The sequence below is a fragment of the Malaya genurostris genome, chromosome 2 (assembly GCF_030247185.1).
Source record: "Malaya genurostris strain Urasoe2022 chromosome 2, Malgen_1.1, whole genome shotgun sequence".
NCBI classification, from domain to species: domain Eukaryota; kingdom Metazoa; phylum Arthropoda; class Insecta; order Diptera; family Culicidae; genus Malaya; species Malaya genurostris.
Genome location: NC_080571.1, coordinates 49,410,548 through 49,423,589, shown reverse-complemented (window position 1 = coordinate 49,423,589; position 13,042 = coordinate 49,410,548). Strand labels below are relative to the sequence as shown.

Sequence of the window (13,042 nt, the reverse complement as noted above, 5' to 3'; positions counted from 1 at the left end):
ATTTCGTGTGTGTGCGTGGAAGTGTCACTCGTTGCAGAACACTTATCACTGATATAATCGGAGGTGGAAAACTACATTCGATGATATTTAATATATTCCAACAACTTATGTAGAAACTTATTCCAACTTCTAGTGAGAGGATGCGCAGAAAAAACTGTACTATCTACCAGTCAGCACGTAGTTGTGGTTATGAGTGTATTTATTAAACATGGTCACGCAGTAGGTTGGGCGGTACATAAAATCCTTTCTGACCCTTCTTTGAAATCCCCATCGTCAGAGAGGTGTAGTTAATCTCTCGGATGAACGACGTGCAGTGCCACGAAGTGCTGATAGGGTGTCCCAGAAAATCTAAACAGGATTTTTATGCTCCTGCTTGCAGATTACGTTTCTATGATTTGTGTTTCAAGTGTTTTTCGTCGGTTGTAAAAATCACTTAAGGTACGATTACATTAGCCAGTTTATCTGCACAAATTTGTGCAGTTTGACTGTATCATAGTGTAATCGGTTCGCAGTTGTCTGCAAGCAGTCAAAATCAGCTTTACTGTCCATCTGTATGCAGTCAAAGTGTGCAGATTATCTGTGACAATGTAATCACAGTGTGAACATAGTCGACAGACAAACAGTTGATGACTGTAAAGACAAATTTGACTGTTTCTGAAACTGGTGTGCAGAAGTTGTCTGCCACAGATTCTATGACAACCAAAAACTTGTTTATTTCATCCAAACACAAATCAAAACGTTCCAGCACCAATGTGAGAAGTGAGTACACGTGGTTTTCCCCAAGAGGGTTGGTTTTGTGATCAATTTTTTTCTAATGTGTAGAAACCAGATACACCCACACCTCCGTTTACGAACACTTTTTTTTCGTTACCTCTTTTTACGTAACTCTTTTTACGAACCAAATCCCAAATAACGTAAACTTTTTTTACGAAACAAAAAAAAGAGGTTTTTGCATCCAATGAAAACAATTTCCGACTCCATGGAAATTACTACAATATGGGTATTTTCGGAACGGGATTGATGAGTAGATTGAGTAGGTTCGGAAATCCAAGATGGCATCTTCCGGTTTTCTGATATTGCTTAAAAACATTTACAATATGGGTATTTTCGGGACGGGTTTGATGAGTATATACCGTTTGAAAGCGCTTCAAAAATCAAAATGGTGAGTTCAGTTGTATCGGTATTCTTTGACGATCATTACGATATGATTATATATCGTTTAAAAAAAAGCTATGCTTCTGACAAAGGTGTTTCCTGCTAATCATTATTGTTTGAATATTGTACTATATTTTCGAAATGACCATAACAAGTAGACATCTGAACAGCTATAATAATTTTATATTGTTATAGTTATATTGTATGCTTTCAATATTTTATTGAACAACTGGAAGTCACAATCTAATATTTGGAAGCAACCACATTAAAATTTAGTTTCAAATCAATGACCGTGTTCTCATTTTTTTTTATTTTCAGTGTAACACTTATAATTTCAGTTGTTTTGGTGTACGTGATAAAGTCGAAAAAAAATACTGTTACTCTCATCACGACACATTCGTTTTTATTTAAACTTGTCAAATTCTTATGTCAACTGGCCGTCGGAATATGATTGAACATTTTGTAAGCCATTAAGAAAAAGGGATATTATTTGGCTCAAGTGGTAAGAGTCAGTTAGACAACCACATGACACTGAATTTCTAACATTTTTGAGCAATTCCAGAAATAAATAGCAGATAAACTGGCAGGATCGACTTTCTCCGAATCGGATGAAACAATGTACACCTCTTCAGTATGGCAATTTCTTCTTCCTGATAAAGGAACCTTTTCGACTCAATATTAATTTTTAGAATGTCGAAATTTAAAACCGTAACTAACCACTTCAAACATCGTTTTCCGTCATCTACTCATCAATCCCGTTCCGAAAATACTAACATTGTAAGGGTTTTTAAGGAATATCCATAAACCGGAAGACGCCATCTTTGATTTCCGAACTACTTCAAACATCGTTTTCCGTCATCTACTTATCAATTCCGTTTCGAAAATACCCACATTGTAAGGGTTTTTAAGGAATATCGACAAACCGGAAGTCGCCATATTGGATTTCCGAACTACTTCAAACATCGTTTTCCGTCAACTACTCATCAGTCCCGTTCCAAAAATACCCACATTGTAAGGATGTTTAAGAAATATCGATAAACCAGAAGTCGCCATCTTGGATTTTGAACCGACCCCAAACATCATTTTCTTGCACCCACTTATCACATCCGTTCCGAAAATGGCCATGTGATTGGGGGTTTCCACATTCATTACAAAAAACTTTTTTTACTAACCAAATCCCAAATAACGTAAATTTTTTTTACGAACTACCTCCATTTACGAACCCCCGTTTAGTTCGTAAATGGAGGTTTCGGTGTAGTCATAAAAAACCTGTTTTAATCCACCTAGTGGTGTATTGTTGGCTTTCTCGTATCACTCATACTCTCACATTCTCATATACTCGTATGTGGTATTCTTCGAAATAATTTTTATTGCTTCTTGAGAGAAAGCAAAAAAAAATGATTGCGCATCAATTAGTACAACCAACAACCAACAAAATGAAACAGTTTTGCTATTGCAGGTACTTCTGCAACCGGTGCAAATGAAGTAGGTTCTAATGACCATCTGTTAATATGACTTATAAACTGTATTGATTTTAGTCAATTTTATAAGATTTTATATGATTCGGCCATCGTACTTTGAACGACGGTTTAAATTTTAAATACTTATATTTTAGAAATGGCAAAAATGAAATTTTAAACACTTGCATCCACGCAAAGTTCAGAAGCTCAGGAGTTTTGGCCTTTTTATTTGAACCTAAATTTGTGAATATCGGTCAAGCGACCTCTACGAAAAGTGAGTGAGTTCCATTTTTGAGTATATGACCACTATTTCAGCAACAGGAAGCCGGGCATCAGGTTAGCCCAAGGCTCTTTGGATATGATGCTGCGGCTCTTTAGTTCTATATTGTTTATTTTACAAAAAAGTACTAAAAATCAATCAATTTTCTTTGTCCATCCGTCCAACCGAACGGACGTGTTCACGGGACTCGTGTCGCAGTATATCGCGCGCGTATATATATATATATATATATATATATATATATATATATATATATATATAGGGTAACGGCTCCCTATTTCATCTGAGCTCCTATTTCCATCTCATCCCTTCACCTCATTACTTTGAACATGTATAATATTTTAAAACCTACCTGAACCAAACTGTGAAATGTTTTAAAATGATTATAAAAGCTCTTGTCACACTTTCCTATTGAAAGAAATGGTTTTAAGTTCTTCGGTTATCGTTTTTTTCATTTAAAATAAACTCACTTTTCAATTTAGGACACATTTTCGTCTCAAGATTTACAGTTCGTCATGTTTCTGATTATCTACTAATCGATTCGTCTCAAAACATGATCACTTTTTCGCACTATTACACTACCATTGAATGCAGTATGACTTCATAATTAGTAATGTTCTTTTGCTACTTGTTCAATTAACGATTTAATTCTTCAAAAACTACCCGACAAACAATAAAAGTCTTTAAAAATATGAGATGAAAGTTTTTCACTTAGCTCACTTCATTGCGCTTTGTTTTCATCTCATTTGGTTTCGCAAAGTTGCCAAGTTATCTCATAATGTTACAAAACAAAAATTGTTTTTCTTCTTCAAAATCTCATCAAAAAGTATGTTTTTGGTATCCGTGACATTAGTTTAATTATATTATTGATATTATTATTTCAATAAAACTGTTTTGGCTTCGAATATTACCAGGCAGAGCATGTTAAATACTAATGAAATAACCATTGTGGAAAATCTAGTAGCACTGGTTTCATTCCGCTATACGTCAACTTAACGCTGTGAAGTGTGTGTGTTTCATCGGCTGTGCACAGAGATGCCAGATGCCAGATTTTCATAGAAAATATGTATTACGTTGCATAGAAACTCTATATCTGGTCTACTCTGTTTTCACTAATAAAATGATGTTAAATCTGTTTTCACTAATAAAATCTGTTAACATAATTTTATTAGTGAAAACAGATAGACCAGATATAGACTTTCTATGCAACGTAATACATATTCTATGAAAGTATCTGGCTTCAAATAGTTCAAATTGGTTCCAAATTTTAATATAAATGTTTGTCAGTGTTCATAATCAATTATCTACATAAAAGATTTCCACTTTAACATGTGATTCGTCCGTTGATTAATAAACTTTTTAAGAATCACTGCAATTAAATACTAATAGATACTTAGAGAGAAAAGTCTAATTTTTTACTTCTTTCTTTCTATGAACCTGTACAAATCTGTATTAAATTTAGGAAATCTTTACAAAATCGGTACTTTGATTTAAACCAGTATGCGAACGCAAAAATCTATACAATACATATAAATCTGTATAAATGGCATCTCTGGCTCTACACTTTGTTTTAAGAAGGGCTAATGAATAAATAGTAACAATCACAGTTTTGTTTTTATTTAAAGTTCACGAAATTAACTTTTCAGTAAAATTTTAAATTTAAAGCGAAAGGTAACAGAAACGACTGAAAAATTTTTAAACGCTGAAATGATTTCAAACTGGTTCTAAAAATTTCGTATATTGTCTCATAGTTGGCATTAGGCCGTTTTTAAGAAGAATTCTGACATTTTGAACCTGAGAGTGTAATAGTGGAATATTTCGTTTTGATTGCTGTCGTCATTGCTAATTTATAGGATGAATAAAGGATCAACGATAGGATGAATAAAAATCCATTGAGATGAAATTAGGAGCAGAGTAGTGAACATTTCATAAGTGTTTTTTGCTGTTTTATGAACATTATTTTAATTTCCAAGGAATGTGAATCAAATCTCAATGTGGAGCAAGGCGAATGAAGCAGTAATATGAAATAGTTATAGTGATGTTAGTGGCTAAATCGAGGTTTGAAGGCGACGTCCTTACAAATGAGATGAAATAGGGAGCCCTTACCCTATATATTTTTATAATTTTATTTAAACTTTTTTATTTCGACGCAAACGTGCAAGTAGGCACTCTTTTTTATATAGTAATTTTTTTTTAACATACCGTCGCGTAAACATGGAGAAGTGCGGAATTAGTAATTGTACTGTCTACGACAATCGCTATCTCTGGAAGTGTCACGGAAAGTGCAATCGAAAATTTCATGCAGCCTGCGTGGGAACACAGAGAAACCACGAAGAATTATTACGGACCTTCATGGTACCTCTCTGTATTGACTGTCAGCAGGAATTTGCCGAAGAACTGCAAATGAAAAAACTTATTCATCAACAGCAGGAATTGAACCAAACAGTCCGTGCCCAAATTGAAGCAAACCATGCTTTATTCGCACAAATAAAAAGCATGAAAGTATCACATGACGCTCTCGACAGCATGGAATCTCTTTTGCTGAAGCTAGAAACGGACATAAAAAATGTAAACATTAATACATGCAACGCGGCCAGTAAAGTCATAAATCGCATTTCATCACTTTTGAATAAACGCGACGAAACTTTTTTAGCTGACATAAAAACCGCCAACAAGCAACTGTCCACTAAGACAGAAGTAAACCTTGAAAAAGTGTTTACTTTTTTCGAAAACAAAATTGACGGCGTGCAAACAAATATTAATGAAATAAAAAGTATCGACCCACCATGCAGCTTATCATCGAAAGAATTTTTGGACGACATCAAAGCACTGTGCAATGAAGCAATAATGAAGAAAGAGCAAGTCCCTCAAGCTCATCCATGTATTGCTGAAGAAATGGGAATCAGTGCCCAGTATGCTAAACCTTCACCGGAAGAAAAAGCTGACTCGGAAGTCACGTCAGGCTGGCGCTTCATCGGCAGCAAAAAAATATGGAAATGCGACTGGAGCGAGTATGACAAAAAACAGCGCACTCGACGACTGCAAGAAAAACAAGCAGAAAAAGCAAACCTCAGACGAAAACATCGGAAGCGGAAACAGCAAAATAATACAAATTACAGTATACGCAGTAAAAACAACAACTACACCAACAACAGCAAACACGACAACAACAACAACAACAACAACAACAACAACAACAACAACAACAACAACAACAACAACAACAACAACAACAACAACAACAACAACAACAACAACAACAACAACAACAACAACAACAACAACAACAACAACAACAACAGCAACAACAACAGCAGCAGCAACAACAACAACGACAATAATGTGCACTACAACAGCAACTTGAACACTAATAGTAACAATACCTGCCACAACAATAACAATAATATGTCATTACAACATACCTTACCCTTGGACAAGTACTTACTAGCAGCTGCACGGGTTCAATTCTCCGGGCATCCAGGTGCAGATATTGCCTTAAAATTCATAAATTTTCGAAAAGGTGAAACAATCAACCCTTACAAAGGAACAAGAAGTATTCAAAACAACACTACTCCGGTCTTAGGAAGTAATGACATCGAAGCTGCACCATCCACTAACTATGTGAACACATCTTCAATATCACAGGACATGAGTACAGACAGCCAATTCGAAATTGATCCAATGCGTCCTCCAATTGTACGTCTTACTTCACAATCTGCAAATGGCGACGAACGCTTCTTAAAAGCAAGGCTTCGTGACCCGAAAATAATGCACGTCGTCCGTCTGTATTTGTCATACATGAAAAATCAACAACCTACAGTATGCATCGAGGGTATGACACCAACTAGTATAAAAATGCTATTAGCATCAGAAGGCCTTCCAACAACACCTGACCACCTCCTACGAATCTTCATCGAAGTGCATCAGGAATATGGAATGAAACCTAAGGAAGCGCTGGCCGACCTGGACTCTTATGGGAAATTTTTGACAAGTGAACGTACCCGCCGACTCCAACTAATCTGGGAAGCCGAACACAATTTTACAAGGCCGAATTTTCGGAAATAACGACGCCCTTTGACGAAGGAATAGAAACAGGAATTAGTAATGTAAGTATTCCAGAATTCTCAAAAACTTCTTCGCTTCATAGACAAAATGTGACTGAAATTTTGGCCTATTGCCAAAATTTCAACCGCATGAAAAGCCCGGCCAAAATGAAAGAAATTCGTCAAAATTTAATAACCTCCTCTTTCGACGTAATCCTTGGAACTGAAAGCAGCTGGGATGAAAGTGTTAGAAGCGAAGAAGTCTTTGGAAATAATTTTAACGTATTCCGGCACGGCCGAAATTTATCTCTCTGTCAGAAAAAATCTGGAGGTGGAGTCCTCATTACCATAAACTCTTGCCTTACTTCTGAAGAAATTATTACTCCTAAATATAAAGAATTTGAGCATGTATGGGCCAAAGTCTCAATATTGGGAGAAGAACATATTTACTGCTCTGTCTACTTCCCACCCGAAAATGCGAACAAATTCTCCTTTGAATTATTCTTTCAATCTTTAGACACAATTATTTCGAATATGGAACCTGAAGTAAAGCTTCATATTTTTGGCGACTTCAATCAACGTAATGCGGACTTCATTTCTGACATTGAAAATGAATCAGTCTTACTTCCAGTCGTAGGAGAAAACGCAACATTGCATTACTTTTTCGACAAAATTTCTAATTTTGGCCTGCATCAAGTAAACTCCGTAAAAAATCAACAAAATGCATATTTAGAGCTTCTTTTCACAAATTGCACAGAAGACTTTTGTGTGAATGCATCAAACCTGCCATTATGGAAAAATGAAGCATTTCACACCGCAATTGAATATTCATTATTTACACACAATGCATCCCTTCCCTACGACTTGGAATATGAGGAAGTGCCGGAATACAATAAAATTGACTTTGAAGTAGTCAAGTGTAGACTAAGTATAATAAATTGGCGGAACATACTGAGTACAGAAGGAAATGTCGACGTCGAAGTAAACAAATTTTATCACATTATAAACAAAATATTAGCCGAAACTTTGCCTAAGAAAAGAAGAAGAAAAAATCTAAACAGCAAATTACCTGTATGGTTCAATTCACAACTAAAACATTTGCAAAATGGGAAACAAAAAGCACACAAAACTTACAAACAAGAAAAAAGTGACGCTCATCTTCAAAATTACTTAAATCTATGCAATCAACTTAAAATAGCCATTAATACAGCACACGAAGAATACAACCGCAAAATTGAAAACGAAATAAAGACTTGCCCTAAGAACTTTTTTAACTACACAAAAACTAAACTAAAAAGCAACAATTTTCCATCTCAAATGCACCTCGACGAACATGTAGGGAAAAATAGTACAGAAATCTGCAATCACTTTGCAAATTTTTTCCAAGAAGTATATACATCTTATTCAGAAACTGACCGTGACCGTGAATACTTCTCTTTCATACCTGCATTTTCCAACTCCATCTCTGTAAACTATCTATCAGAACATGACATTTCGACAGCACTGAAAAACTTAGACGCCTCAAAAGGGCCTGGACCTGACAGTATACCACCAATATTTAAAAAAAATCTTGCTGAAGAACTTACACTACCACTACAACTACTTTTTAACCTATCACTTAATAAATGTACTTTTCCTAAAGCATGGAAATCTTCCTTTCTTGTACCAATATTTAAATCTGGTGCAAAATCTAACATTCGGAACTACCGTGGAATAGCCATTATCTCATGCATTCCAAAATTATTTGAAAAAATTGTAAATGAAAAACTTTTTCATCAACTTAAGAATGTTATAACGCTCAACTACAACAAATCTCTTAGAATTTATGACATTCACTCTGAATGCAATGGACGCCGGAAACTACGTAGAAACTCTTTACACTGACTTTAGCAAAGCCTTCGACCGTATTGACATACCATTACTTCTACACAAACTACAAAAATATGGCATAAAACATACTCTTCTGGAATGGCTCAAATCATACTTAACGAATCGTGTACAGGTAGTCCGCTTCCAAAACATTCTGTCTGAACCAATTAATGTAACTTCTGGCGTACCTCAGGGTTCTCACTTAGGGCCTCTCCTTTTCATTTTACATATAAACGACATTTCCTTCATACTCAAAAATCTGAAAGTGCTTATATATGCAGACGACATGAAACTCTTCATGGAAATTAAAAATATTAACGACGCTGTAATATTCCAGAACGAAATCAATCTATTCCACATTTGGTGCTGCAAAAGTCTACTCCAACTCAATGTAAAAAAGTGTAACTCAATAACTTTCAGTAGGAAAAATGAAACTATACCTATAAACATACATCTAGGAAATCAACTTGTAGAAAAATGTAAAATTGTAAGAGATTTAGGCGTAATCTTAGACTCCAAGCTCACTTTTGTGGAACACTACAATACCATAATCAATAAAGCTAATAGCATGCTGGGCTTTATTAAACGCTTCAGTCATAACTTTCAGGACCCATACACAATTAAATTATTATACACTACATATGTCAGACCTATTTTGGAATATTGCAGCCTAGTATGGAATCCATACAATATTATTCACGAAGAACGCATCGAATCTATTCAAAAACAATTTCTTTTATATGCACTTCGTAAATTAAACTGGACAGCATTTCCTCTACCATCATATGAAGCACGCTGCATGCTCATCAATATACAAACACTTAAAGAACGCCGCGACTTTGCAATGCTTTATTTTATCAGCGACATTATTTCTCAACGCATTCAATCAGCTCCATTATTATCGCAATTAATTTTTTATATACCTAGCCGTCAATTACGTTCCAGGAAATTATTTTTAGAAAAACAAGCTAGAACAAATTATGCAAAATACAGTCCAGTCAATCGAATAATGCGCCATTACAATCAATACTGCGAACATCTTGACCTTACTATGTCTAAAAATCAAATCAAATCTCAGCTTTGTCGTAGAAATAATGCGTAAGTGAACATTGTAAACAATTTATATGTAGTCTACATTTGCTTGACGAAATAAATAAATAAATAAATAAACTATTCAGCAACAGGAAGCCGGGCATCAGGTTAGCCCAAGGCTCTTTGGATATGATGCTGCGGCTCTTTAGTTCTATACACAAATATTGTTTATTTTACAAAAAAGTACTAAAAATCAATCAAAATCGATTAACGAGTATTAAACCCCACTTCTATCTCTCAACCACGTGTACTAACTTCTCACCGAACCGCGTTGTCAATGTCATCATTTTCGGTCGAAATAATGAAGCTTATCGCATATTTCGTAGAATTCTTGATAGTATAAAAGTATTTACCACTCCAAATTAAAAAATGCTGAACGGTAACAGAAAATGTACTTATTTGAAAGATTTGGTAAATATTTACCAAATTTCCAATAACTTATCGTTCGTTTATTAGTTCGATAATTGAATTGATTACAAAGCGTTTGGTAATAAACTTGTGGATCTGTCAAAATCTAAACTCTGCCCCAAAGCGAATTCATGCCGTTATACCATATTCGAAAGAGCTTGGACTGGAGACAACCTTCCCAAAATTTCAACTCTTTAATTGTCATATTTACGGAGATAGGATGATTCTATGGATTTTCATTGCATTTAATTTCTGAATCTACCACTCCATTTACAATTCATTGAAATTGTATTTGTTGCGTGAAAAATACTTAACAATTTCGAAACATATTTTTTCACGCTTTCGATCTCGGTGCCACTCTGGATTCTTTAGTAATTACAGATATACCCGTATGATGTGAGCGTTAAGACACAAACGTGTAGATTATGAACATATGATGTGAAAGAAACTCAATTTTTTTTGTTGTTATGACATCTGCTAAACATATCATATATACATCATAGTCATAGAACAAACAACATCGTATATTTTCATCATTTAAAAATTGTCGAATTTTGTATTAGAAAGAGATGATTTGAGGAATGCATTAGAATTAAGTTTGCATTTGAAGAAAAATACTGCAGAGTCAAATCAAAATCAGTTTCAAAGTTCAGGAAGGATACAATAAAAGCACTTGACTGGGAGCTTCTCCCTCACCGTCGTATTGATTTATTTCCGAATACTATTTGTATCAAATGACACTAAATCAGTGAAAACCAAGATATAGATAGGAAATAAGAAACAGAACAACCAAAGTACTGTAACAAAGATGAAATATTTTATTATATAATCACTTGAAATGTAAATCATTCAGAGATATAAAAAAAGGAGGGGAAAACAAATATGAATTTAAATGAAATGACTACCATTTGTTTTTATCGAATAGTCACGCATTGACTTTGCACCATTTCAATACCTACGAAGAAGTCGAAAATGGGATGTCTGATTCTCAAGTTATCCACAAATTGCCAGAAAGATGGTCACTATTTCGACTATTTTTTTTCTCATTCAAAATAAACGTTTCATTTTAACAAAAACACGCTCACTTCATATTTGGTTAATAAATGATTTTTAGATACAGCGAAGAGCTTCGGTTTCATATTTTTAAAAACTGTGGAAAAGTTCAGTATTTGAAATCGTCTAAAATAATAACCAATCCACCATGCGTCTCCGGGCCTCGGAAAAATTTTCTAAAGTTTGAGCGATTTCTATAACTATTTTTGATATTTTTAAAAAAGGTAAAAAAAACCGGAGCACATTATATTCCTTCTTTAATTGCTTCGAAACACAACACACCAAGTAGCAACGCAACGAACTTCCGTTTGTGAGACCAGATCGATATTTTATCATAATGCAATATTTGTGTTCTCTGCCCCACAAACGTTTTTCCAATGTGATCACTTTGTGCAGAAAAACTGCAATAAACAGCCCACTCCCTATATTTAGGTCTGTAACCAGTTTGATTTGTCTGATCAATGTAATCACAATACAGACATGCTCAAAAAGTCTGCAACAGTCAAACATAACAACTGTCAAAATATTTACTGTCGGCAGTCAAACTTGACTGTTGCAGTCATTTAACTGTGAATAGTGTAATCACATTGCCAGACCAAATATAAACTGCCGAAAAATAACTTGTCTGTGGCAGATAAACTGTGACAGATAAACTGGCTAGTCTGATCGTAGCTTTACACTTCCGTACTGTTCGAAGATCAAAATTGAGCATATGACGTGTCAGTTTGTGTAGTCGCTTACTTTGATTGAACTCCATGGATGCAAACAACATATTTCCTTGAACACCACCTTATGTTATTTCCAGAGCTATATCGTTTCTACTGGTTTCTTCCTAAGGATTGTCTACAGAAATTAAGTTCGTTCACGCTGCATAAAATAAAAAGCATAAATCCCAAAACTTCAACAGCTGATGATTAGTGTGTGTAATATTCGCCTAATCGAGGGTATTAATCTATTTGTACCCGAAAAGAAATTAACTGTACCAAAACAGTAATATTAACTGTAACAGCACAGTAAAATACATTATTTTTCTACAAAATGCATTGCACAGTGGTCCGAAACGGGAAATTAGCGTGACAAAAATATTTTCACTATTAAATATTAGTTGGCGCTCCTTTTGATGAAAAATGTTACTAGGTTGGTCCTCATTTATATTGAAATCTGAAATCTAACTTTCTTAATTGAACTCAAAAATGATTTTGTTGTACAATGAAGTTGTAGAAAATTTTATTTTGAGCAACTTTGCTGAAATAAGCACCTCTCTAACTTTTCATTTGATCGAGTTACATCAATTATCCCGAATAAAAGTAGGGTGGCTCCTGAAAATTCACTTTTTTTGTTCTAACTTTTTTGTGAAACGTTGTACGGAAAAGTTGTTTTCAGAAGAGTTGTTGTACTAATTATTGCGCATATTTTTGCCCCATTAAGCTTTTTCATATGAGCTACCAGTAAAAAGTTATGATTATTTTTTCATCAAAAACTAGTCAAGCTTCAAATATCAATGTTCATTAGATGCCAGATCGATAAAAATGTATCCTATGCGGTTCCTGAAAGGTAAAAATAAGTAAAAATTAAAGAGAAAATTGGAAGGGTGTTATTTTTTTAACTTATTTAAATTAGTTTTAAAAATACCTTCAAAAAACTCAAAAACATTGCATAACTCTTAAACGCCTTATCGTAAT

At 34.5% G+C, this 13,042-nt stretch overlaps 1 protein-coding gene across 3 annotated transcripts in view; it reads left to right on the top strand.

Moving 5' to 3' along the window:
- The window catches only part of LOC131427979 (zwei Ig domain protein zig-8-like), a 530,197-nt gene that overhangs the window by 478,936 nt on the left and 38,219 nt on the right, over positions 1–13,042 (top strand). The gene's annotated exons all lie outside the window — the stretch shown is intronic.